Source organism: Salvelinus alpinus, chromosome 20 (genome assembly GCF_045679555.1).
Source record: "Salvelinus alpinus chromosome 20, SLU_Salpinus.1, whole genome shotgun sequence".
Classification (NCBI taxonomy): domain Eukaryota; kingdom Metazoa; phylum Chordata; class Actinopteri; order Salmoniformes; family Salmonidae; genus Salvelinus; species Salvelinus alpinus.
In genome coordinates, this window is record NC_092105.1 from 23,278,572 (window position 1) to 23,305,467 (window position 26,896).

Genomic DNA, 26,896 nt, shown 5'->3' on the forward strand with positions numbered 1-26,896 from the left:
TATGTCCATGGGGACAGTTTGTATGATATGTTATGAATTACAATTCGTATGATATGTTATGAATTGCAGATTCATACAATATGTTACGAATTTGCAATACACATGATATGTTACAAATTCCAATTTGCTGTGGCTAATGTTAGCCAGGTGGCTAAGTTGCTAACACTAGCTAGGCTAGGGGTTAGGGTTAGAGGTTAAGGTCAGGGTTAAGTTCAGGGTTAGGGAATAAGGTTAAGGTTATGGTTAGGGTTCGGAGAAGGGTTAGCTAACATGCCAAGTAGTTGCAAAGTAGCTAAAAAGTAGTAGTATTTGCTAAAAATAACTGCTAACTAGATAATATGGGGACTTTGTATTAAGGTCATAGCAAGGATAATTTAGCTATTTAATTTTGAATTTTAATACCCCTTTGTAACGCTCGTCGTTGGAATGAGAGGAGGCCCAAAGCGCAGCATGGTAAGTGTCCATATTCAATTTAATAACTCAACACTAAGAATACAAAAATAACAACGTGAATGATACAAAACGAAAACGAAACAGTCCCGTATGGTGAAAACACAGACACAGGAAACAACCACCCACAAAACACAAAGGAAAACAGGCTACCTAAATATGGCTCCCAATCAGAGACGACTGACACCTGCCTCTGATTGGGAACCATACTTAGGTAGCCTGTTTTCCTTTGTGTTTTGTGGGTGGTTGTTTCCTGTGTCTGTGTTTTCACCATACGGGACTGTTTCGTTTTCGTTTTGTATCATTCACGTTGTTATTTTTGTATTCTTAGTGTTCAGTTATTAAATTGAATATGGACACTTACCACGCTGCGCTTTGGTCCTCCTCTTCTTCCACCCACGACGAGCATTACACCCTTGAAGTATCCCCCAAAAATATTAGATTTTTTTGGGGATGAAAATGTTTATTTGGCCTTACTGCTATTAGCCCATACAAACGCATTGAATAACAGATTTTACTAAACTAGATTTAATTGTTTTAAGGTCATACCAAGGATCATTTTGCTATTTGATTTTTAATTTTAAGACCCCTTGAAGTGTCCCCAAAAACTATTTTAAATATGATTGGATGAAATTTTTTATTTGGCCTTCCTGTTATTAGCCCATACAAAGGCATCGAATAACAGATTCATTACATGGAACAACAGATAGCCCCAAAAAAATTCTAAAGAAAGTTGGTTCTAAAGTAGATGTCCTAAATCTGAGCGATATCAGAAAGATCAGGAAACAATGTATTGTTGTTGGTTTTTTTTTACATGTATTACGTTACAGCCTTATTCTAAAATGGATAAAAGTATATTTTTTCCTCATCAATTTACACACAATACCCAATAATGATGAAGTGAAAACAGGTTTTTAGAAATGTCTGCAAATTTATTAAAAATAAAAAACAGAAATACCTTATTTACATTCGCATTCAGACCCTCTGCTATGAGACTCGAAATTGAGCTCAGGTGCATCCTGTTTCCATTGATCATCCTAAAAATGTTTCTACAACTTGATTGGAGTTCACCTGTGGTAAATTCAATTGATTGGACATGATTTGGAAAGGCACCCACCTGTCTATACAAGGTCCCATATTTGACAGTCCATATCAGAGCAAAAACCAATGAGGTCAAAGGAATTGTTCTTGGAGCTCTGAGACAGGATTGTGTCAAGGCACAGATCTGGGGAAGAGTACCACAATATTTCTGCAGCATTGAAGGTCCCCAAGAACACAGTGGCCTCCATCATTCTTAAATGTAAGACATTTGGAACCACCAATACCCTTCCTAGAGCTGGACGCCTGGCCAAACTGAGCAATCAGGGGAGAAGGGCCTTGGTCAGGGAGGTGACCAAGAAACCGATGGTCACTCTGTCAGAGTTCTAGAGTTTCTCTGTGGAGATGGGAGAACCTTCCAGAAGGACAACCATCTCTGCAACACGCCATCAATCAGGCCTTTATGGTAGAGTGGCCTTTATGGTAGAGTGGCCAGACGGAAGCCACTCCTCAGGAAAATGCACACGACAGCCCGCTTGGAGTTTGCCAAAAGGCACCTAAAGTCTCTCAGAACATGAGAAACAAGATTCTCTGGTCTGATGAAACCAAGATTGAAGTCTTTGGCCTGAATGCCAAGCATCACAACTGGAGGAAACCTGGCACCATCCCTACGGTGAAGCATGGTAGAGGCAGCATCATGCTGTGGGGATGAACAGAGCAAAGTACAGAGATATCCTTGAGGAAAAGGTGGTCCCGTGTGGCTCAGTTGGTAGAGCATGGCGCTTGCAACGCCAGGGTTGTGGGTTCATTCCCCACGGGGGGACCAGGATGAATATGTATGAACTTTCCAATTTGTAAGTCGCTCTGGATAAGAGCGTCAGCTAAATGACTTAAATGAAAACATGCTCCAAATCAAATTGTATTGGTCACATATACGTGTTTAGCAGATGTTATTGCCAGTGTAGCGAAATGCTTGTGTTTCCTCAGGACCTCACACTGGGACGAAGGTTCAGCTCCCAACAGGACACGACCCTAAGCACACAGCCAAGACAACGCAGGAGTGGCTTCGGGACAAGTCTCTGAATATCCTTGATTGGCCCAGCCAGAGACCGGACTTGAACCCGATCGAACATCTCTAGAGAGATCTGAAAATAGCTATGCAGCGATGCTCCCCATCCAACCTGACAGAGCTTGAGAGGATCTGCAGAGAAGAATGGGAGAAACTCCCCAAATACAGGTGTGCCGAGCTTGTAGCATCATACCCAAGAAGCTGTAATTGCTGTCAAAGGTGCTTCAACAAAGTACTGAGTAAAGGGTCTGAATACTTATGTAAATGTGATGTTTTCGGGGTTTTTTAAATACATTTGCAAACATTTATAAAAACCTGTTTTGCAAATATGGGGTATTGTGAGTGGATTGATGAGGAAAAAAATAAAGTTAATGCATTTTAGAATAAGGCTCTAACGTCACAAAATGTGGAAAAAGTCAAGGGGTCAGAATAGTTTCCGAAAGCACTGTACTTCCATTTATTTTTTCAACTGGTACCGGGGGTCCTTCAGACGATTCTTGTGAGGCCTGTGGGCAAAACAATCAACATGTACGTGTTCATGAGAGTCTCAACTTTCCTTAGAGGGGTCATAATAGCCAAATCATTTGGAGGTTATAGACAATTTTGTGAGAAGACCGATTTTCGGGATATCTCATTGTCTGACAAACACTGCTCTAGCTCTAACACCTTTCACCGCAGATGTGTAAGTGCAACATCGGCGTATGCGGTGGACTGAGATGCAAATAAACAGATATCTCTAGCTTAAACTGACTGAATTTTTTTCATAATTTTTTTTTAATGGTAATTCGATTTCTGCAGGGGCGCGGACATCAACTCTAGGGGGTAGTTGTCTGTGATGTGATTCGAACGTGCATCCTTTGGATCGCTAGATGTTCCCTTTATACCCCTCCTCCCCCCATCCCCTCTGCATAACCTCCCTCCTTTCGTTTTTGGCTTAAGTAACCTTCTGTCTAACGTAACCATACCAAACGTAACATATCATACTAATTTGAATGTCACAGATTTATGTTTATTACAGTATCAGTCAAAAGTTGGTGTCCTATAGTAGTGGTTTATTTTCAGCAATTCGACCATGAAGGCCTGATTCACAAAGTCTCCTCTGAACAGTTGATGTTGAGATATGTCTGTTACTTGAACTCTGTGAAGCATTTATTTGGGCTGAAATTTCTGAGGCTGGTAACTCTAATGAACTTATCCTCTGCAGCAGAGGTAACTCTGGGTCTTCCTTTCCTGTGTCCTCATGAGAGCCAGTTTCATCATAGTGCTTGATGGGTTTTGTGACAGCACTTGAAGAAACTTTGAAAGTTCTTGAAATTTTCCGGATTGACTGACCTTCATGTCTTAAAGTAATGATGGACTGTCATTTCTCTTTGCTTATTTGAGCTGTTCTTGCAAAAATATGGGCTTGGTCTTTAACCAAATAGGGCTATCTTCTGTATACCACCGCTACCTTGTCACAACACAACTGATTGGATCAAACGCATTAAGAAGCATAAATTAACTTTTAACAAAGCTCCCGAGTGGCGCCGGTGTCTAAGGCACTGCAACTCAGTGCTAGAGAGTCCCATGGGGCGGCGCACAATTGACCCAGCGTCGTCCGGGTTAGGGTTTGGCCGGGGTAGGCCGTCTTTGTAAATAAAAATGTGTTCTTAACTTCTTATGGCTAGGGAGCAGTATTGAGTAGCTTGGATGAATAAGGTGCCCAGAGTAAACTGCCTGCTAGTCAGGCCCAGAAGCTAAGATATGAATATTAAAATCACCAAAAATTTGAATAGACAACATGGCGGGTATCTGTATGGCTTGTTTTGGTGGCTGAGCGCTGTACTCAGATTATTCCATGGTGTGCTTTCGCTGTAAAGCTTTTTTGAAATCTGACACAGCGGTTGCATTAAGGAGAAGTATATCTTTAATTCCATGCGTAACACTTGTATTTTCATCAACATTTATGATGAGTATTTCTGTAAATTGATGTGGCTCTCTGCAAAATCACCGGATGTTTTGGAAGCAAAACATTACTGAACATAACGTGCAATGTAAACTGAGATTCTTTGATATAAATATGAACTTTATCGAACAAAACATACGTGTATTGTGTAACATGAAGTCCTATGAGTGCCATCTGATGAAGATCATCAAAGGTTAGTGATTAATGTTATCTCTATTTCTGCTTTTTGTGACTCCTCTCTTTGGCTGGAAAAATGGCTGTGTTTTTTTGTGACTCGGCACTGACCTAACATAATCGCATGGTATGCTTTCGTCGTAAAGCCTTTTTGAAATCGGACACTATGGTGGGATTAACAACAAGTTTATCTTTAAAATGGTGTATAATACTTGTATGTTTGAGGAATTTTTATTATGAGATTTCTGTTGTTTGAATTTGGCGCCCTGCACTTTCACTGGCTGTTGTCAAATCGATCCCGTTAACTGGATTTCAGCCATAAGAAGTTAACTGACTTGCCTAGTTAAATAAAGGTTAAATAAAATAAATGCATTCCAGGTGAGAACCTCATGAAGCTGGTTGAGAGAATGCCAAGAGTGTGCAAAGCTGTCATCAAGACAAAGGGTGGCTACTTAAAGAATCTCAAATATAAAATATATTTTGATTTGTTCAACACTTTTTTGGTTACTACATGATTACAGAGGATAATTTCATTAGAGTTACCAGCCTGAGAAATTGCAGCCCAAATAAATGCTTCACTGAGTTCAAGTAACAGACACATCTCAACATTAACTGTTCAGAGGAGACTGCGTGAATCAAGCCTTCATGGTCTAATTGCTGCAAAGAAACCACTACTAAAGGACACCAATAATAAGAAGAGACTTGTTGGTTCCAAGAAACACGACCAATGGACATTAGACCGGTGGAAATCTGTCCTTTGGTCTGATGTGTCCAATGTGAGATTTTTGGTTCCAACCGCCATTTCTTTGTGAGACGCAGGGTAAGTGAACAGATTATCTTCCCATGTGTGGTTCCCACCGTGAAGCATGGAGGAGGAGGTGTGATGGTGTGGGGGTGCTTTCCTGGTGACACTATTGGTGATTTATTTAGAATTCAAGGCACACTTAACCAGCATGGCTACCACATCATTCTGCAGTAATACGCCATCTCATCTGGTTTGCACTTAGTGGGACTATCATTTGTTTTTCAACAGGACAATGACCCATCACACCTCCAGGCTGTGTAAGGGCTATTTGACCAAGAAGGAGAGCAATCAAGTGCTGCATCAGATGACCTGGCCTCCACAATCACCCAACCTCAACCCAATTGAGATGGTTTGGGATGAGTTGGACCGCAGAGTGAAGGAAAAGCAGCCAACAAGTGCTCAGCATATGTGGGAACTCCTTCAAGACTGTTGGAAAAGCATTCCAGGTGAAGCTGGTTGAGAAAATGCCAAGAGTGTGCAAAGCTGTCATCAAGGCAAAGGGTGGCTTCTTTGAAGAATTTAAAGAATCCAAAATATATTTTGATTTGTTTAACACTTTTTGGTTACTACATGATTCCATATGTGTTATTTCATAGTTTTGATGTCTTCACTATTATTCTACAATGTAGAAAACAGTCTAAATAAAGAAAAACCTTTGAATGAGTAGGTGTGTCCAAACTTTTGACTGGTACTGTATGTTATGTCTAGTCTTTGAGGCCAGGCTGCTATAGCAGGAAGGAAACACTGACAACTTTTCCATGACATTCCCATACAGTCCTTCATGCACTGCCTGGTTGTTTAATCCAAGAGCAAGGTCATGATATTACGGGTTAGCAGTTCCCCTCTGGACTAACTAACGACCAGACCTGTTTCCAACGCTGTGATTGGTCACCAGAGCCTTCCCACAAAGCCTTCGACCTCATCTTGATTTAGCCACCTGTTATTATTCTACGACTCTAAGCCGGGGGATGTAACAGCGCAAAACAAAAAATAACATTTGATGTCATAGTAAATTTCAAAGTTGCAACTTATTTTATTATTGTTATTAGAATGTCAATCTTCCCCTCACCACCAGTACCAACCAGTGACTGATGGTTACCTGTGTTCTAAAACACGTTTTACTGTTCAAATGGTACCTCTGTAAACCTGTTGCTGAGGACAAGCATTTTGTGACATCTGACATTAGCTCTCAAAATATATTTAACGTATATTGGTGTTTAAGTACACTAAACATTTATCAATATTGTACACACCACTAGATGAAAGTATGGACAGGGATAAAAAATTATAATTTCAGTACTTGAGAATCCAAAATTCACCCAAAGTATGTAGTTTTTAAATAAATAGAGAACTACCAAAAAACGAAATATCAATTTAATTGAATCCTTTTCCTTGGAAATACCAGACGATAAGAATAACAATCAAATAGAGTAAACAGCAAAGGTCACCGATGTCCTGAAAGGTGGGGAAGGTCATTACAATGATACAACAACTTGAAATTCAAGCATTAATATTTCCAGCTTAATAGTGATGTGTAAGTCAGCGTGCAAAATGTGACAAATTCTGCATGCATTTCATAGGCAGCAATATTTCCAATGAAACTTGATACTTATCCTAGTGTAAACCATGTCATTAAAGATATTACAATGTCATTCTTTTCTCCCTGTTTCTCACACTTAATTTGGGCATTACTCAGGGTTACGGAGGCTTTCCGTGGTTACGCTGGCTTTGTGTGGTTTATCGAGTTTTCCTGGAGTTTCACCCTCAACTCGCAACGCTTAAATCACACATTATCTCCAAACAGATGTGGTTACCCGGAATGGCGTGCAACTCTTACACCTTACATGCTAAGGCCCGGTAACAGCTTGATCCTTTCATTACTACGCCACGTGGTACTCAGCATCGACTTACTGGTACAGAATGGTAATCTGATTTTGGGAAAGGATTCAGAGAAACTCAGAGTTGGCTCAGATCCTTGTTACTGCTGGCATCTGACCATTGGGCATGTGTTTGTGCCTTTAGTTGTGTCAAGTTCTGTATTACAGCCTTGTTGTTGTAGGAGCCAAGGGCACGCGTTTTAATCATGGGTCTAAATTTAGTAAGGAACGGTTGTAAACCGATAAATACTGTTGACTTGACACGGCAATACCGCCACAATGAGAAGAAAAAAAACACGAATGAGGTCTTGTGAGCAAAACAAGTTAAACCTATTCAGTTTGATTGACAAGTTCATATGGGGAGACCTTTACCATAGCAACATAACTTTGGTTGCTAGGATAACATGGGCAGATGGATGGGCCGTCTGATTTTCCGCAGTGACCGACAGTAAGAGAGGGCATGTTGGGGGGGCAGGGGATTGGAGGGCAGGATGGCCAGCTCACTGTGAGCCTACTGAAAGGACTTGGCACAGGGGAAATGTATTAGATTGAGTGGGACAAATAATTAACTGACTTCAGCTGGTGGTTTCAGACCCTCAGGGGAAATGTTGCGCTACAAATATAGCGCCTTTTTTTCCCAATAGATCATCTGCGGGAGGCAGAGGCATTGGGATTGACAGGATACGTAGAATGGAAGGGGCGGCGACTCTGATTAATGTGACAGAGCGGTCTTTTAAGTCTATGCTGAAATAGAACATCAAACGCTTATCTCTAAATCAGTTGTCATGTAACAGACAAGTCTTAGTGTAAACAACAGCTATAACAACAAGTCCCAGCTGCACTAAATGCATCCAAGCAGTAGCGGCAAACTAAAACATAGTTGTAAAGGTGTGGCTATGATAGACTGCACCAGTATAACACATTGTGAAGGCTGTCCGTAAACACCTTGGCATAATGTATTAAGGTGTTGAGAGATGCAGTGTTGAGGGGGCCGGCGTACACGTTCGTCATACAATGATAGGGTGATATTTGAGGGACTGGACTGGTCATTCTCTCTCTCTCTCTCTCTCTCTCTCTCTCTCTCTCTCTCTCTCTCTCTCTCTCTCTCTCTCTCTCTCTCTCTCTCTCTCTCTCTCTCTCTCTCTCTCTCTCTCTCTCTCTCTCTCTCTCTCTCTCTCTCTCTCTCTCTCTCTCCCTCTCCCTCTCTCGCTCTCTCGCTCTCGCCATTTCAGCAGCTGGAATAGCCGCCTGTGGGCAGGAAACGGCTGGAAAATAACGATACAGTGTTGTTGCTGATTGGGCACAGAATTGGCGTCTAAAAATGTTTAGCATATCTGCGGGTTTAAGCCTTCCAATGCCGTAAAATTAGCACCTTTCCGGAAAGATGGTGAATGCCTGGACTGGAACCAGCGAGAGCATTGGGAGATATTTTGGCAGCTGCTGGAGCAGTGGTTAATGAAAGAGCTGATAATATTTCTGCTTTTATTGACCTGTCAGTTCTTATCAGAGACTTTCACTAAAAACAGCTAACAGAACCGAGCAGCGACACAGGAAAGGCGAGAAGCATCCTGGCTGTCACAGAGGTCAGAGTTCACCCCAGATTGTTCTGGCTCCAAGGCCCAAGGTGAGCCCCAGATGCTATTCAGCTATTCAATCTACAGAAATAGGAAAATTGGCCAAATGCTAAAAGCTTCCTAAATATTCCCTGAAATATAATACAAGCATTTGGCCAGCACGCTTTACAACTCATAAACCTGCGGCCTGTAATGTTGGCTTTGGCAAACGTGTCAACATCCCCCAAAATGTCTGAAAAATATTAATATACACTCTTATAATGTCTAATATACATTTCTATACACACATTCAAGCACTGGCACATATGCTCATATACATTCACACACACGGACAAGCACACAAAAAGCACACAAACTCTGGTATCACTTTTACTCGGCTCCAAACTTTCTCCCTCTCTATCTCTTTCACATTCCTCGGCTTGGAACGGCTCAGACGGAACAACGTGTTAGACTGTGAGAAGACAAAAAACCCAATTCATACATTAGTGAACGTTTTCTGTCAAAAGGTTGACAGTCCTCGAGGGCAGCGGATTCACACGCCATCAGAATCACGTCACACATGGAGGTCCACTAGTTCAAAATGGCCGGCAAAAACACATTGACTACTTCTGAGCTGTAAAGAACCAACCAACCATTTCTGACACAGACAATGACAATATATTATCAACACATACTTATCGGGTCTTCTTGCAGATGATCTCACCAGCCAAACAGAACCTAACTCCAACTCTACCCCCTCACCATCCCACCCTCCCTCCGCAGTACGTACTGCTGTATACACACATACCATACCCCCTGCCCATATGCCATCCGGCACGAACACACACACAAACACACCACACACACACACATGCATGGACGCACACTCATGCACATGCACACGCACACACACGCACACACACACACACACACACACACACACACACACACACACACACACACACACACACACACACACACACACACACACACACACACACACACACACACACACACACACACACACACACACACACACACACACACTCCAGCCGGGTCCACCCCCTGTGGCAAGGGTGGCTGTAAATCAGCATGCTGAGAGATTGATGTGTGCGATATGGAATCTTCATGTGATGTGACGATATCTGGAACACGTACATGTAGCGGCTGCCCAACCGCATGCCTGGAGAGGCTCTGGGTCCTGCTTTTAGATTTCCACTCACCCGGACCTTTAATGTGAAAAGCCCCCGCTGCTGTAATTTGTGGTTGGCTGAAACTGAGGAGATTCAAAGACAAAAAGTTGGGGTGAGGTGGGTGGGTGGGTGGGTGGGTGGGTGGGAGTGGGGTGGGTTAGGGGACGAGCAGTAGGGCAGAGGGAGTTTGTTGTGAAATGTCATAGGGGTTTTGTGAATGTCATGTACATAACTGGAAAAAATGCTGAGGAATATTTTGGGTTGGATTCTTTCCTCCGACAATGCTTTATCATTACTATGTTTCAACTCACTGGAAGTGTCAGATCACATCTGCTGTTTGCATAATGACTGTTTGCATCACAATTAAATATACCACATGCCTCCATGAATGTAGATCTAATAAAAAGCACGCATCATTAATCATAGGTTCATATCAGGTATTCTGAGAAGAGCATACCAAGTTATTTTTGCTTGACGGGTAGGTGAAATGAAACCTCCATCGAGTCTTCTACTCATCCATCACACTAACCCACACTGCTGCACACTGTTACTCTAGCACGCTGCTCAATTAACCTTGATCTTCTGTGACTTAAATCTACAAGTGCAGTATGTACATTTGCAAGTTTTATACATATTGAATTTGAGTGTTCTTTAGATGGTGGATGGATGACTATGTATGTAGTCAAACACTGGATGGAGAACGTTTACTATTTTTTTCAGATTTAATCACAAACTAACCACATTCATAGGAAAAGGCCATATGGACACTCCTGACCTGCAAACCGATATTTACTTTCAGAATTGGTTCAAATTAGGTTAAGTTTAAAGTTAGAGTTAAGGGTTTGGTTAGGGTTACGGTAAGGTACGTTGTTTTACAAGTCAGGAGTGTCTTTATAGTCTCTCCCACATTCACAGCCGTTCAGTACATCAACTCAACTACTTCTTTCAACAATGAATTAACATCTGACCAAACAGAATAGAGCAATGTAGTTGCACGGTAGATAATCAATTAGCATTACAATTCCAAACAACTGATTCACCATATATAGAACTACACTGATTTAGAAAATAATAATCTCACATAAAAAAAATCCTACAATAACGTATGGCCATTTTACTATTTGTTTCTAGTCTGCTAATAAAAAACAAATGTAATCTGAATACTTGTACATGAATTTGCATAACGCCTGTCTGAAATTTCTAAGATATTTAGAGTTATATTGCATATACATCAAGAAGGCCTATACATCAGACACCTTAATCCAGCCCCAATGGGACATTGTCAAACGATAAAGACATATCATTGCTCTTAATAATCATAAAACCATCGATCAAACTCACGCGTTGATAGATAGATTTGGTGTGGAATTTGGAATCATGAATTGCACTAATTACAGACAGTGTCATCAGACTGGAACCGTTCAAAAATAAATGTAACGACCTGGTGACATATGAGAAGTGTAAACTATTAGGGACGTGGCACCAAGGCAGAACCTCAAAGAGCGAGAAAAGGAGAGAGAGAGAGAGAGGGAGAGAGAGAGGGAGAGAGAAAGAGAAAGAGAAAGAGAGAGAGAGAGAGAGAGAGAGAGAGAGAGAGAGAGAGAGAGAGAGAGAGAGAGAGAGAGAGAGAGAGAGAGAGAGAGAGAGAGAGAGAGAGAGAGAGAGAGAGAGAGAGAGAGAGAGAGAGAGAGAGAGAGAGAGAGAGAGAGAGAGAGAGAGAGAGAGCGAGAGAGAGAGAGAGAGAGAGAGAGAGAGAGAGAGAGAGAGAGAGAGAGAGAGAGAGAGAGAGAGAGAGAGAGAGAGAGAGAGAGAGAGAGAGAGAGAGAAAGGGAGAGAGGGAGAGAGAAAGAGAGAGAGAGAGAGAGAGAGAGAGAGAGAGAGAGAGAGAGAGAGAGAGAGAGAGAGAGAGAGAGAGAGAGAGAGAGAGAGAGAGAGAGAGAGAGAGAGAGAGAGAGAGAGAGAGGGGAGGGGGTAGAGGGAGAGAGAAAGACTGAGGGTATAGAGAGGGAGAAAGAGAGAGAGAGACGGAGAAAGAGAGAGAGAGAGACTGATCTGTGGATATTGTATTACAGTAACCCTATTAATGAAATGGTCAGATGTATGTTGCAATCAGGGGCCTTCTCACTCTGGAATGGGCCTTTAAACCTGTAATGGGGCCTTGTTTTGGTTTCATTAGAGAATACACAGTGCCAGGGAACATTGAGGCTTCCTCTGGTAACGTTTTATCTACTGGTTTAGATGATTAAAACAGCTTTGAGCCAACTGACTGACATAGAGTCTCCAGGAATGTTCCACTTGACCATCCAGAGCATACCAAGTGAGGACGAGGGGGGCTGTTTAGGTTACACAGTACCTTCCAACACCGTAGTCAACTAAACATGATATGATAGAAGGCAGCCACTGTGAGCAACACTGCTACATGTGAAAATTCATTATTTTATTAGAACACTTTCCTTGGCACAACCATTTAAGGGCACAACCATTTAAGGGCACAACCATTTAAGGGCACAGCCATTTAAGATAATAAGGTGGGTGCTTACATTTGTTCTATTTCACACATGTACAAGTTTATATATCCCACTCCCCCTGAGAGTGGTGTCAGAGCCAGGGATCAGCCATTACAGACAGTGACCCTGGAGCAATTAGGGTTAAGTGCCTTGCTCAAGGGAACATTGACAGATTTTTCACCTAGTCTGCTCAGGGATTTTAACCAGCAACCTTTTGTTTACTGGCCCAACGCTCTAACCTAACCTCTACCTGCCTCCCTTAGAGTGTGCTATAGATACTGGTGCACCTGCTACCCTAGACACACACACACACACACACACGCACACGTGTGCGCACACACGCGCACACACGCGCACACACACACACGCACACACACTTTGCTCTATCACCCTGAGAGCTCGACTTCATCCTAAGGCCACAGTCACATTCTTTAGACAGTGCACACAGAACAGGTGTTCCACTGTCAAACACACCCACCTTCCATGTCCTACATGCTCTACTCAGATGTCTCTCTCTCTCAGGTTTGGACATATGTCATTGTCAATGCAATATACAAGTATATCATCTTTGACCACAGCACAGACCTGAATAACCTTTCAGTTAGGGCACTCAGGACCTGCAACATCCAAACTATACTCAAAGGTAAAATCCCTTTGATAACCACCATCCCATTAGGATAGTAGTCAATTAACATGGTGCTGTTGATGAGAGGGTAATATCTATCTCCAAGACATCTCCATGGTCCTGAGGCCCCCCTCGGTGTGGAGATTCAAGGTGTTAAAATGAGGCCCTGATTTATTAAGTACTAATTGTTGGTGTGAATGCCTCTCCTGCAGACAGGGTGGGTTACTGACAGTCTCCGCTGAGTGCGAACTTTTATTGGCTGGCAGATTCATGGGGCCGAACCCCTGCTGGGGCCGGAATATATTTGAAAAGTTGCAAAGTTGTTGCCACCACTCGAAAATCGCCCCTCACGTCCTCGAGGGGTATTGTTTGTTTTTTTCACCTCCAACAGGCCTGTGATTGATGATGGGTGACTGTCAGGGGAGGGGGAGAGAGAGAAAGAGAGAGAGAGGTTGGGGGGAGAGAGACAAGGTCTAAAATAAGCTTGCCGCGGGGTCGGTCAGGGCTGCTCGGGGTCATGCTGGCTGCTGGAGGTGTGTGTTCACAGGCCAGCACACGGGACACATGACTAAGATAGCAGGCCATCGTGGTAGGGCCCAAAAAAGAGAGGCTCGCCTGGCAGACCTATTTGTGGAGCAGAAATTCAGCTACGGGCACACTGTCATCCCATGACGGATCACTGGAGGAGAGAGAAGCATGGAAGCAGAGCAGAGGAGAGGCAGTGACGAGGGACAGGGGGAGAAGTGGAGGGGAAAGAGGGCAGTTTATTGCAACACTGGGGTTTGGGGGGGAAACTCATGAGCATGGCATGAGACCTGCTGTTACAAAGAGTCCTGGCTGGAAATTCACTGACCTCAGATCTGGCCGTCAGAGAGTAGAAGTTCATAAAACAACATTTCTCACTGATTTATGTCAATTGTTAGTGTGACCATGTCCACAATGACCCCAATGCTGCTTACACCACTAACGTAAATATATTATCTAAGGCCACAATGTTCCTGTCAACAATGACTAACACCTAGTATAGGTACACACTGATTTCACAAATACCTTTTCTATATTTAATCATAAGATCCAGATAAGTATATCAACATTTTAATTTGTATTATTATTTGTATTTATTTTTACCTTTATTTAACTAGGAAAAGACCCTTGAGGTTATAAACGTATTTTGCGAGAGGTACCTGGCAAGAGGTCAGCAGGAAGTAGTCAGCGTGTACACATAATACAATACATTAAAAACAATTGCAATGTTCAATAACATTTTCTTCTATCAGAGCTTGAAACTCAGACAGCTACACCATCTTCTCCAGTTTTAAAGTACACTGCCAAAGTATGTGGACACCCCTTTAAATTTGTGGATTCGGCTATTTCAGCCACACTCGTTTCTGACAGGTATAAAAAAATCGAGCAACCTCCATAGACAAACATTGGCAGTAGAATGGCCTAACTGAAAGCTCAGTGACTTTTAACGTGGCACCGTCATAGGATGCCACCTTTCCAATAAGTCAGTTTGTAAAATGGACTCTGGAGCAGTGGAAACGCGTTCTCTGGAGTGATGAATCACACTTCACATCCTGGCAGTCCGACAGACGAGTCTGGGTCTGACGGATGCCAGGAGAACGCTACCTGCCTGAATGCATAGTGCCGACTATGAAGTTTGGTAGAGGAAGAATAATGATCTGGGGCTGTTTTTCATGGTTCAGTCTCGGCCCCTTAGTTCCAGTGAAGGGAAATCTTAACGCTACAGCATACAATGACATTCTAGACAATTCTGTACTTCCAACTTTGTGGCAACAGTTTGGGGAAGGCCCTTTCCTGTTTTAGCATGACAATGACCCTGTGCACCAAGCGAGGTCCATGCAGAAATGGTTTGTCGAGATCGTTGTGGAAAAACTTGACTGGCCTGCACAGAGCCCTGACCTCAACCCCATCGAGCACCTTTGGGATGAATTGGAACACTGAGCCAGGCCAAATCGCCCAACATCAGTGCCTGACCTAACTAATGCTCTTGTGGCTAAATGGAAGAAAGTCCCCTCAACAATGTTCCAACATCTAGTGGAAAGCCTTCCCAGAAGAGTGGATTCTGTTATAGCACCAAAGGGGGGACCAACTCCATATTAATGCCCATGATTTTGGAATGAGATGTTTGACGAGCAGGTGTCAACGTACTTTTGGTCATGTAGTGTATTTTGTAGCTCGTTCCAAGACCAAGGAGCGTTGTAGGAGAAGGATTGTTTCCCCCGTTTCAGTACTCGCCCTAGGACCTGTGAAAGAGAGCACTGACTGAGAGCGGAGGCTGTAGGATTGTGATGTCGTTTTTAGCTAGGAGCAAAACTACAGTATGTAGGGAGTAGCCCAAGCACACCTGGTATTTCCATGTGTCTATCACGACTAAGGATAAGACCCATATGTAGACACAGATTGCAGATAGTTTGAATCTCAGATATTTATTGTAACACGTGGGGCAGGCAAAGGGCAGGTTGAGGGCAGGCAGGGGTTTGTAAACCAGGTCAGAGTCAGGCAGGTACAGGATGGCAGGCAGGCTCTGGACATGTAGAAAGATCAGAACCGGGAAGACTAGAAAACAGGAAAAAACGGGAAACACGCTGATATGACCTGAACAAGAGAAGACGAACTGGCAACAGACAAAAAAAAACACAGGTATAAATACACAGGGGATAATGGGGAAAAATGGGAGACACCTGGTGGGGGGTGGAAATAAGCACAAGACAGGTGAAACAGATCAGGGTGTGACAGTGTCATCCCCATTTTTTACATCCGCAGGTCTTTCCATACTGTACACATCTGACCTTGGGCATTACCATAACAATATACTTGACCTCTAGACTGTAAACCAAGGATTCCAATGCACCAGTCCCTGTCTCCCCAAAGTAGTGGTCCACATTAAGGCAAAGCGTTGACCCCCAGTCCCCAGGAGGGATCCTCCCTCTTCCCTCCACACGGCCCGGACAGGTTTGGAATAGCACCAGTGACCCCCGGGGCTAGAGTCTGCAGATCCGTTACCGAACCCCCTAAGCCGTCATTGTAAATAAGAATTTGTTCTTAACTGACTTGACTAGTTAAATAAAGGTTAAATAAAAATACATGTAAAAGCCCACCATGCCCTTATATATCTGCTCTGAATTTACAGCTTGTGAAATAAGTTAACAACAGATGGGAGAATTGAGTGTGGGATGGCACACACAGAAACAATGGAACTGTCGCGCAGGAGGAGGAACCAAGAGAGTGAGTGTGTGCGAGGTGTGTGTGAGAGAAAGAGAGACTGTATAGGCTACTGCACTTGGTCTGGAGAGTGTATAAATTCCGCCGATAAGGAGAGGGGAACTGTCACATAGCTGGGTGTCATTCTTTTAAGATGTGAGGAAATGCCACTGGGCTTGATTTCTTTTTGAAGTACAGCAATACCAAATACGCTGTAAAGCTTGCAATGCTGCGTAAACTTTTATGGATGCAGCAGAACCTGCATACATCTATCCTGCTAGTAAAACCAAGGGGTGATATTGACTCTGGGGTTCTATTAGGCAACTAACAGGCCTACACTTTTCCTTTTCCCATAAGCCTATCAGTAGAACAAACTTCTGTACATTACCTGACTAAACATAAACAATAGTTTAGACTGTGGGCAAAAAAGTGGCAAAACTGCTGTTTCAGAACCTGACAACTGAAGAAAAGTGCATCTACACACTTCGATCAAGGCAAATTTGTGTCAGTCACAGTAGAGCTTTGGTTATAACCACTGCAACTCAAGTCCTGATTTCATTTTAATACCTGGACTGATTAAAATGTTCGTTTTAAAAGGCTGTAAAAAATGACAGGACAGTGTTCATAAAAACAATATACGTGTCAAATAAATAACCATGGACTGGTTTATAATGTTCATGTTCTAATGATTGAGGCCTTTTGGTAAGATGTGAATACAGCTCTGTGAGCTGCTGCTGTAGGTCTCAGGTGGATTGGTCTGGAGGCCTGCCTGGGCTGGCTCTTGTAAAACAGCCTGGCTGCATAGCTGCACTCCCCGTCCCCCTATGGTATCACACATTCCCGTGTTAAATGGATGCCTTACGTGTAATCTCTTCTTTAATGGGCTGTCAGGCAAGATCTTTAACGTGTAATCTCTTCTTTAATGGGCTGTCAGGCAAGATCTTTAACGTGTAATCTCTCTATTAACTGGTAGTCAGAAGAGACCTTAGAAATGTATTTCTTTATTTTTCCAGGCAAGTCAGTTAACAACAAATTCTTATTTACAATGACGGCCTACCCCAGCCAAACCCTAACCCGGACGACTCTGGGGCAATTGTGCACCACCCAATCACAGCCAGTTGTCATACAGCCTGGAATCAAATCAGGGTCTGTAGTGACGCCTCTATCACTGAGATGCCTTAGACCACTGCGCCACTCGGGAGCCCATAAAATCTCTTCAATAATTGGCTTACCCAGAGGAGGATCAGGGGCCAGTGAAAAGGGCCGTCAGTACCTTTACCTGAGATCATCTGCATGTGGGGTGTTTTAAAACTGAGACACTTTTATGGCTGGTTGGTCTGGACGTCTGGACATCTGGATGGGGCCTCGCAAGAGGCGCAGCGGTCTAAGGTACTGTATTGCAGTGCTAGAGGCATCACTACAGACCCTGGTTTGTTTCCAGGCTGTGTCACAACCGGCTGTGATCGAAAGTCCCATAGGGTGGCGCACAATTGGCCCAGCGTCAAACGGGTTAGGGAAGGGTTTGGCCTGGGGGTAGGCCGTCATTGTTAATAAGAATTTGTTCTTAACTGACTTGACTTGCCTAGTTAAATAAAAAGACTGTCCGGCAGGTCTAAAAGACCTCGGAAGGTGTCATAAATGTCTCTTTACTCACTCCAGGTCGAGCTCTCGAAAGGGAAAATCTGACATGCTGCTTAAAAACCAATTTTTCGCCTAAAATGACATACTTAAATCAAACTGCCTGTAGCTCAGGACCTGAAGCAAGAATACGCATATTCTTGATACCATTTGAAAGGAAACACTTTGAAGTTTGTAGACATGTTAAATTAATGTAGGAGAATATAACACATTAGATCTGGTAAAAGATAATACAAAGAAAAAAACATGAGGTTTTTTGTATCTTTGAAATGCAAGAGAAAGGCCATAATGTCTTATTCCAGCCCAGGCGCAATTTAGATTTTGGCCACTAGATGGAAGCAGTGTATGTGCAAAGTTTTAGACTGATCCAATGAACCATTGTATTTATGTTCAACATTTTGTATCAAAGACTGCCCAAATGTGCCTAATTGGTTTATTAATAACTTTTCAAGTTCATAACTGTGCACTCTCCTCAAACGATAGCATGGTATTCTTTCTCTGTAATAGCTAATGTAAATTGGACAGTGCAGTTAGATTAACAAGAATTTAAGCTTCCTGACAATATCAGATATGTCTATGTTCTGGGAAAGGTTCTTCTTACTTACAACCTCATGCTAATCGCATTAGCCTACGTTAGCTCAACCGTCCCGAGGGGGACCAACCGATCCTGTAGAGCTTAATTTTTAATTCAACGACCTCTGCCGACAAATATTAGTCTTTCTCTGCCCTGAATAATAGGGAGGGAGGGAGGGAGGGAGGGAGGTGGAGTTTCTCCAAGTCTTACCTGGATGGAGAGACCGTCAGGGGACCAGCATTCATTGGGGTTCAAACCCAGGCTGTGCCTTCAGTCTGCACCGGGGTTTAAACGTTGGCATGGAAACATAAACTGGGTTAGAGGTTGACATGAAACAGAACCGTTGCTTCATTCTGATTATTTTTTTTACCTGAAGTAGAATTTTCCTCTACCGTTTCCTGAATCACTGAATTTTATTTCTTTGATTTAGCAACAGAGATCTCTCTCGCTTCTAAATTTTAAATTAACCTTTACATTTGTAACAATGTAATGGCATAGCCTATAGGTAATCAATCCTTTTGGAGTACATTACTACATCACCATTCAATATAAACCTCAAGGCTCAGGGAAGTAAAATGACTTATTTCCCTCCCCAAACTATTCTGAATACTTAATAAGAGTGACATCACATTTAATTTAACCTGATATTAGGTTGTGAGAGAGTAATCTCAGTTCATTGTGGTCGTGATGGTTAGATCTAGGAGGAAAACAGACATTTATTTTAAGATTAAAGAGCCACTAAACACCGATAGGCACGTGTGTTTTTCTGCTACTCATTAGAAAGACAAGATTTCAGTCTTGGAGGTGTGTTTCCTGACCGATTCCACATTTTGGTTATGGTGTTTGCGACACTGTAGATGCGGAAGCCTATTTCACTTCTTCAAAATCCCCAAAATTAATCTAAGATAACACAAGAAATCTGTAATTAATTTTCATGTTTTTGCCGAGGATGTTTTAGTTGTGCAATTTTACATCTAACTAAGGTGTTTGGTGCCGTATTTCTCAAGTAAAAAAATGCTAGATGTGTTGACTTATGTAAACAGTCGGAGCTGCTGGGCCGGTCTGTCTCACTGTCTATGTTGTTAGATAGAGTACAATCACCACAGCTGTTCACCCCATGTTAGTGGGTAAATGGACATCGTCAAATCAAAACTCAACCTTCATTTATCCATTGTGACGCATGGACGTTCCAAGCTCAGTTTTAGACGAGACTGACTTTATGACCAAAACTATCCTATTTACACTTTGTAGTCTATTTTGACACTATAATAATTGTTTGTGACTCATATCGATGCCACATTGGCCGTTGTCAAAGGGATTTGTTGCTTTTTAAAGGCAGCCGCTCTTTAAGGTTGTTAATCTAAAAACAGGTCTGCTTTGAAGTCTGGCTTCAAAGCAGTCTGGGAAATTGCACTGGACAAAAACTAGAAGACAAGTAGTGTTCAATCAAGCAAAATTTCACCCCATACTTACTCCCATTTCTGCAACTGAAAAACAACAGAGTGTTCTGAGGGGAGAAGTTGATCATCATGGTGAAAGTAAGAAGTAGACAAACAACAACAAATTCCAGTAAATGTCACCACCCCCCCAGCGAGGGTTCAAGGGGGTAGAGGAGAAAACAGGAGTGGAAATGTCATAAATCAGACAGATTTTAGAATCTGATGACAAACCTAATTCCTGTCTGAAAAAGCCTAGCCATCCCCTCCTGACTGTCATCGAAGCCGGCCTATAAACATTGCAGCTGTCACCCAAGCTCGCCCGGACCGCCAAGGACATGCCATCGCGCCTCTCATGCTCTTTCTGTGGGCCAATTCTGGATTGGAGGGGCTGGCAAATTCCACTTTGCATTTTGTCACATTGAGCCCGCCTTACCAGACCCCCCCCCCCCCCCCCCACACACACACACACACACTCCATCCCCCACCCTACTACCCCCCTATTCCTGGTCATGTCTGACCATCTGTTGAAGGGCATTACTCCTGTAAAATCACTTTATCTTTCTATCGCTCCTAAAACAGGTTGTGAAAACTTAATAAAGGCCCAGTGCAGTCAAAAATGTGATTTTTCTATGTTTTGTATTTATTTCCACACTAGGAGTTTGGAATAATACTGTGAAATTGTGAAAATTATGATAATGCCCTTTTAGTGTAAGAGCTGGTAAATTAGTTAATAGACCAATAAGAAAGAGTTCCAAACCCCTCTGCCAATAACAGCTAGTTTTCAGTTTTCCCCTCCCCACTCAGACCACTCCCAGACAGTCCGACATAAATTCTTGCTTGAGGAAATGTCCTTTGCTAAGAAGCTATTTTTGTTTATTTTTGACCATTTTATTTGTTTAAAACAATCACAGTAAAATACCTAGTTGTTACACACAAATTAGTTGATATTGAGAGAAAAAAACGGCTGCATTGGACCTTTAATATGGAAATATGGGGTGGGGGGGTAGAGGGGTGGTGAGTGGGTGGTGGAGGAGAAGGGTGCACCGTGCTAAATGTTGCCACTGCGAAAGGTGAGTAGAGGAGCTTTAGAGGCCATTTTCCACTCAACAAACGCTCCGCCTGCTTCACAGATACACACATACACACACACGCTTGCACGCCGGGGTAACTAGATAGGCCTCAGCGTGTCTGGTCAGTAACCCATACTACTCAAGCTGGCAACTTAGTCGTAGGAAGAAAAAAAAAGATATACAATTACACAGCGACGTTCAAGCATCCTGGGAGCATGTCTCAATGCTCCAAGACTGCAAGATGAGCTCTATACCAGTCCATAACACAGAACGCACTGTAACTCATGCAGAGTATGGTCTACTCTATGGTGTTTATATATCCCCAGGTCATTCAAATCAGCACTGCCGAAATTCTCTGAACTACGACAAAACTATTCCAATTAAAATGGCAGGTACTGTAGCAAACGGTAAATAGTGACGCTTGGTCTAGGATTCCAAAGAGACTAAAGAGTAGTCATTCATTAATTATTATTGTATACTCAACATTTTACCATGTACTTTCTAAGTTAACACCAGGTAAATTGTGAACTGTAAAAAAAAGTGTGATGTCCCAAAATATATTAGTGAAGGTTTAACTTCTTACCAGTTAACTATTCTCTTTTCACAGTGAATCACTGTTTTCCACCCATCTACAAGTGGTTGAAATTCCTCACTAATTGTGCCCCCCAGCCAATATAATTGAACATTAGTGTTACAAAGAATTATGACTCTGAATAAATGTGTCGGACTGTTTGGATGGAGAAATGGCCACCACATGTCATAAATAAGAGGAAGAATGTAGCAGACCAACTTCCTGCATAATTAAAGAAATGTGCTCCATGTGATGTTGGTGGATGCCTGCTGTTGTGTGTGCACCAGTGGAGGCTGGTGGGAGGCACTATAGGAGGATGGGCTCATTGAAATGGTTGGAATGGAATGAATGGAACGCTATCAAACAGATCAAACATATGTAAACCACATGTTTGATTCCGTTCCATTTATTCCATTCCAGATATTACAATGAGCCCGTCCTCCTACAGCTCATCCCACCAGCCTCCACTGGTGTGCACCATATGTAAAAAAAATATATATATATTTAAAAATCTGTTGTAGAATAAGGCTGTAACATGACAAAATGTCGAAAAGTCAAGGGGTCTTAATACTTTCCGAATGCACTGAATAACAACAAAAAAGCACACACAGACACAGTTTAATTCTCTCCTCCGCACATGCTTGAATGTGTTTTCTTGAATGAACATAAAGCAGTTTCCAGACTTCTTAACCCGAAAAGCACCAACATATTTCAACCCCTAAAAGAACCCAAACTTTATACCCCAAAATTTTTGTAAAAAAAACAAAATTAACCTTTTGTAACACAAGTCAATTCTTTAAATTCCACAAAATAAACATACATTTTAACATTTTCACACATTTATAGTCAGATTTGATGTTTAAAAATATACGTTTTTGTATGTTTTTCATGTTTTGAACAATTATTTTGTATAATTTCATCCATAGCAACTTGTCAAGAAAATGTTTATGTTATTCATTCAAGGTGTTGTGTTTCAGTGATATTCACAGGCTGACAAATTGGCGAATGAGCTAATCTGACGTAGCGGTACGACCTAAATAGCCACTGATACAGATGTAGGATCTTAATTTAAGCCAGTATAGTGCAAATAATCCTGCAGTAACAGGAAATGAATTATTATAAGGATTATAATTAACTGACATTTTTTGTAGGGGTTGATACATTTTTTGTTTTTTGCAAATAAAGTATGACATTTTTAAGTGTAAATTACAAACTTTAGAAGCCTTTGTAAACCTTGAATACACTAAGAGTTTGCATTTCCTGCGAAGCAGGAAAATTACTGCAACAACAGGATGATCAAACTGAGATATGGCATCTGTATGGCGATATGGGCACCGTTGCCATCAGACTTTTAGCCCTAATTTTGGAACATTATGAGCTATCAACTCAGTTCTAAATCTATCTGAAAGACAAGACTCCCACTTGGTATTAAGACATTGACTGAAATCTAAGTATTGATTTACATTTGTTTTGTTATTTTTTAGTTATATAAGCTGGGTTCATATCTACAGAGCATTCGGTAGGTATTCGAACCGCTTGATTTCTTCCACATTTTGTTACGTTACAGCCTTATTCTAAAATGGATTAAATTAAACATTTTCCTCATCAATCTACACACAATACCCCATAATGACAAAATGAAAACAGGTTTTTAGAAATTATTGCAGTGTACTACAAATAAAAAACAGAAATATCTTATTTACATAAGTATTCAGACCCTTCGCTATGAGACTCGAAATTGAACTCAGGTGCATCCTGTTTCCATTGATCGTCCTTGAGATGTTTCTACAATTTAATTGGAGTCCACCTGTGGTCAATTAAATTGATTGGAAATTATTTGGAAAGGCACACACCTGTCTATATAAGGTCCCACAGTTGACAGTGCATGTCAGAGCAAAAACCAAGCCATGAGATCGAAGAAGTTGTTCATAGAGCTCTGAGACAAGATTGTGTCGAGGCACAGATCTGGGGAAGGGTACCAAAAAATGTCTGCAGCATTGAAGGTCCCCAAGAACACAGTGGCCTACATCATTCTTCCATGGAAGAAGCTTGGAACCACCAAGAATCGTCCTAGAGCTGGCCGTCCGGCCAAACTGAGCAATCGGGGGAGAAGGGCCTTGGTCAGGGAGGTGACCAAGAACCTGATGGTGACTCTGACAGTGTTCCAGAGTTCATCTCTGGAGATGGGAGAACCTTCCAGAAGGACAACCATCTCTGCAGCACTCCACCAATCAGGCCTTTATGGTAGAGAAGCCAGACTGAAGCCACTCCTCAGTAAAAGGCACACGACAGCCCGCTTCAAGTTTGCCAAAAGGCACCTAAAGGACTCTCAGACCATGAGGAACAAGATTCTCTGGTCTGATGAAACCAAGATTGAACTCTTTGGCCTGAATACAAAGTGTCACGTCTGGAGGAAACCAGGCACCGCTCATCACCTGGCCAATACCAGGTTTAGCAAGGTGGTGGCATCATCATGCAGTGGGTATATTTATAAGCAACAGGGATTGGGAGACTAGTCAGGATCAAGGCAAATATGAATGCAGCAAAGTACAGAGAGATCCTTGATGAAAACCTGCTCCAGAGCACTCAGGACCTCTGACTGGGACGAAGGTTCACCTTCCAACAGGACCCTAAGCACACAGCCAAGACAACGCAGGAGTGGCTTCGGAACAAGTCTCTGAATGTCCTTGAGTGGCCTAGCCAAAGCCCGGACTTGAATCCGATCAAACATGGACGCTCCCCATCGAACCCGATCTAACATGTACACTCCCCATCCAACCTGACAGAGCTTGAGAAGATCTGCAGAGAACAACTCAAATACAGGTGTGCCAAGATTTTTATGTCATACCCAAGAAGACTCGTGGCTGTAATCACTGCCAAAGGTGCTTCAACAAAGTACTGAGTAAAGGGTCTGAAAACGTATGTCAATGTGATATTTCAGTTTGTATATGTGGTGATTTTATCACAATTGTTCTTAAACATTTTATGGAGATTATTAGTCATTCCTCCATATCAACCCAGAAATCATAGTCAATTATGTTTTATGTTAGTAACTAGTTGCTTGACAAAATCCTAATATTTCATAAAAGAAAGGATTTTGAAATGATGTTATTTTTTTACCGCTATTGATGCTTTTTAGGTTAGTAGGGAGGCTGAGAACTGAAGACTATGGACTGAGGGCAGCGCTCCAGCTCCAGTCTGGCTTTATTGAACAGCACTTGACCACATTTTGGGAGGAAAAGGGCTTTACCAGTCATGGCAGTGAGCTGCTTTAAGACTAGCTGAACTTAGTGTGGGTGGCTGCTTCCCCCCTTATGGATATATTATATTATGCTGTATTATGGCCATCAAGAAAAAGTGAATCAGGAAAACTTTATAAAGACTTGACTGGAGCCGGTAGACTCAGCCAAGAGGAGAGAATAAACTCTGACCACATAGAATAATCATGCACAATAATACAGATGATTTATTCTTATTCTGACTGGACTGGTAAGGGAAAATATCCGACCACTAAAACTTGTAGGGTATTTGAAGTTTAAAAATGCTTCTGAAGTTTGTAATTTCCACTTTGAAATTTCAGACTTGATTTTCCCTTACAAAAAATGTATCAACCCCTAACAAAAATCTATATTAATTATAATCCACATAATAATTCACATTTCCTGGATTATTTTCCTGCTGTCGCAAACTGGCTCAAATTAAGATCCAACATCTGTGCAGATGTAGGATCTTAATTTGACCAGTATTGTTGATTAGGTTGCTTGACCGGTGATTAGGCTATTAGCTAGACAAAAGTAGGCAACATGAATAGAGCAATAATCTTAATATAACCGTGTGTGTGTGTGCGGGTTTTCAGTGAATTTATATAAATCACGAAGCTCATCTGCATTTCCTGCATCACAGGAAAATTCTCAGCAGTTAATTATCAAGATCCTACATCTGTAGGCCTACCCCACATACAAAACAGGTATCTTAGCTTCCAAACTGAAAGTTAACAGTAATTAAAACGTGAGAGGCAGTGTGCGTGTGGGGGGGTCTGTCTGGCCCTTGGTCCCATGACCTCAAAACGGCCCCCAAAACATCCTCTAAAGCCCCGAACTGCCTCTCCACCCCCGGGATACGTCAGTCGACACCTCTCGCCTCTAACCCTAAACACTAATTGTGTCAGTTGTCACTCCTAGTGATCGAGATATCAGGGCCACTGGATTTCCAAAGGCGAAATAAAGAGGGCCCAAGTGGCTGTGATTGTTCTCGTTCTCCCCAACCAGCTCCATTGTCATTTTCGGGAGGGCGATCACAGTAATAGCCTTGTAATTGGCTTTAAGTGGATTAGGCCGGAGGCACGGCAGGCATAGCTGCTCTGACTTGGAGAGAGAGAGCCCCAGCAGCCTGCTGACCCAGCTGGGCTGATTTGGGCTGCGGTGGGCTGGGCTGAGTATGAGGTCTCAATCTGGGGGAAGTAGCCTCTAGGAGACAAGAGGCACTGCTGAGATCATTTAGGCCTGAGTTGGCACCAAAACAACTGAAGCAGGGGTTGGGGTCAATTCAGTTTTCAATTTAGTCAATTCAGGAAGTGAATTGAAGATTTATTTTCTTTAGGAATTTTTAAATGCATTCATTCGATTTCAATTCACTTCCTAAATTAAGTGAATTTAAAACTATATTGACCCCAACACTGACCTGCGGTGAATGATGTCTTCAACATTGAGCCCCTATTTATTTATCTGTTAGCAATAAATCAACGTAAGAGGGTTAAAGCCTCTGACTGCATTCAATTTCCTCTCATCAAATTAAATACATTTTATTCATTGATTTGTTGTGAGTCACAGAGCAGAGAACTCCATTCAATTAAGGATCTTTCCAGTGGGTATCTCCTTTGTTGCTTTTGTAAATTGAACATGGCATTCCTTTGTGAAGCAGGTGTTAGGGATTACTGAGAAAACCGCTCGGCCTGAGGGGAGATGGGGCATTGGCAGGGATGTGGAAAAAACAAGTGTGTAGGGTACAGTTGTTGTGGGACATCTGAACTGGAACTTTGGGTTGTTTCTATGTTAAACTATTTTTTTCCTTCTCCCAAGTCTTTACCTACAAAGTCAGTTCTTCACATTGTCTTCTAAAGGCATTGCTTTGAAAGGAATGCATG

At 42.2% G+C, this 26,896-nt stretch overlaps 1 long non-coding RNA gene across 1 annotated transcript; it reads right to left on the reverse strand.

The window, feature by feature from the left end:
* Positions 1 to 15,670: 15,670 nt before the first annotated feature.
* Positions 15,671 to 20,286, reverse strand: LOC139546510 (uncharacterized). The gene is made up of 3 exons (XR_011669249.1): positions 20,147 to 20,286; positions 18,884 to 18,948; positions 15,671 to 15,816 (listed from the first exon to the last, which is right to left on the reverse strand). It is a non-coding gene; the product is annotated as an uncharacterized lncRNA (long non-coding RNA).
* Positions 20,287 to 26,896: the final 6,610 nt, after the last annotated feature.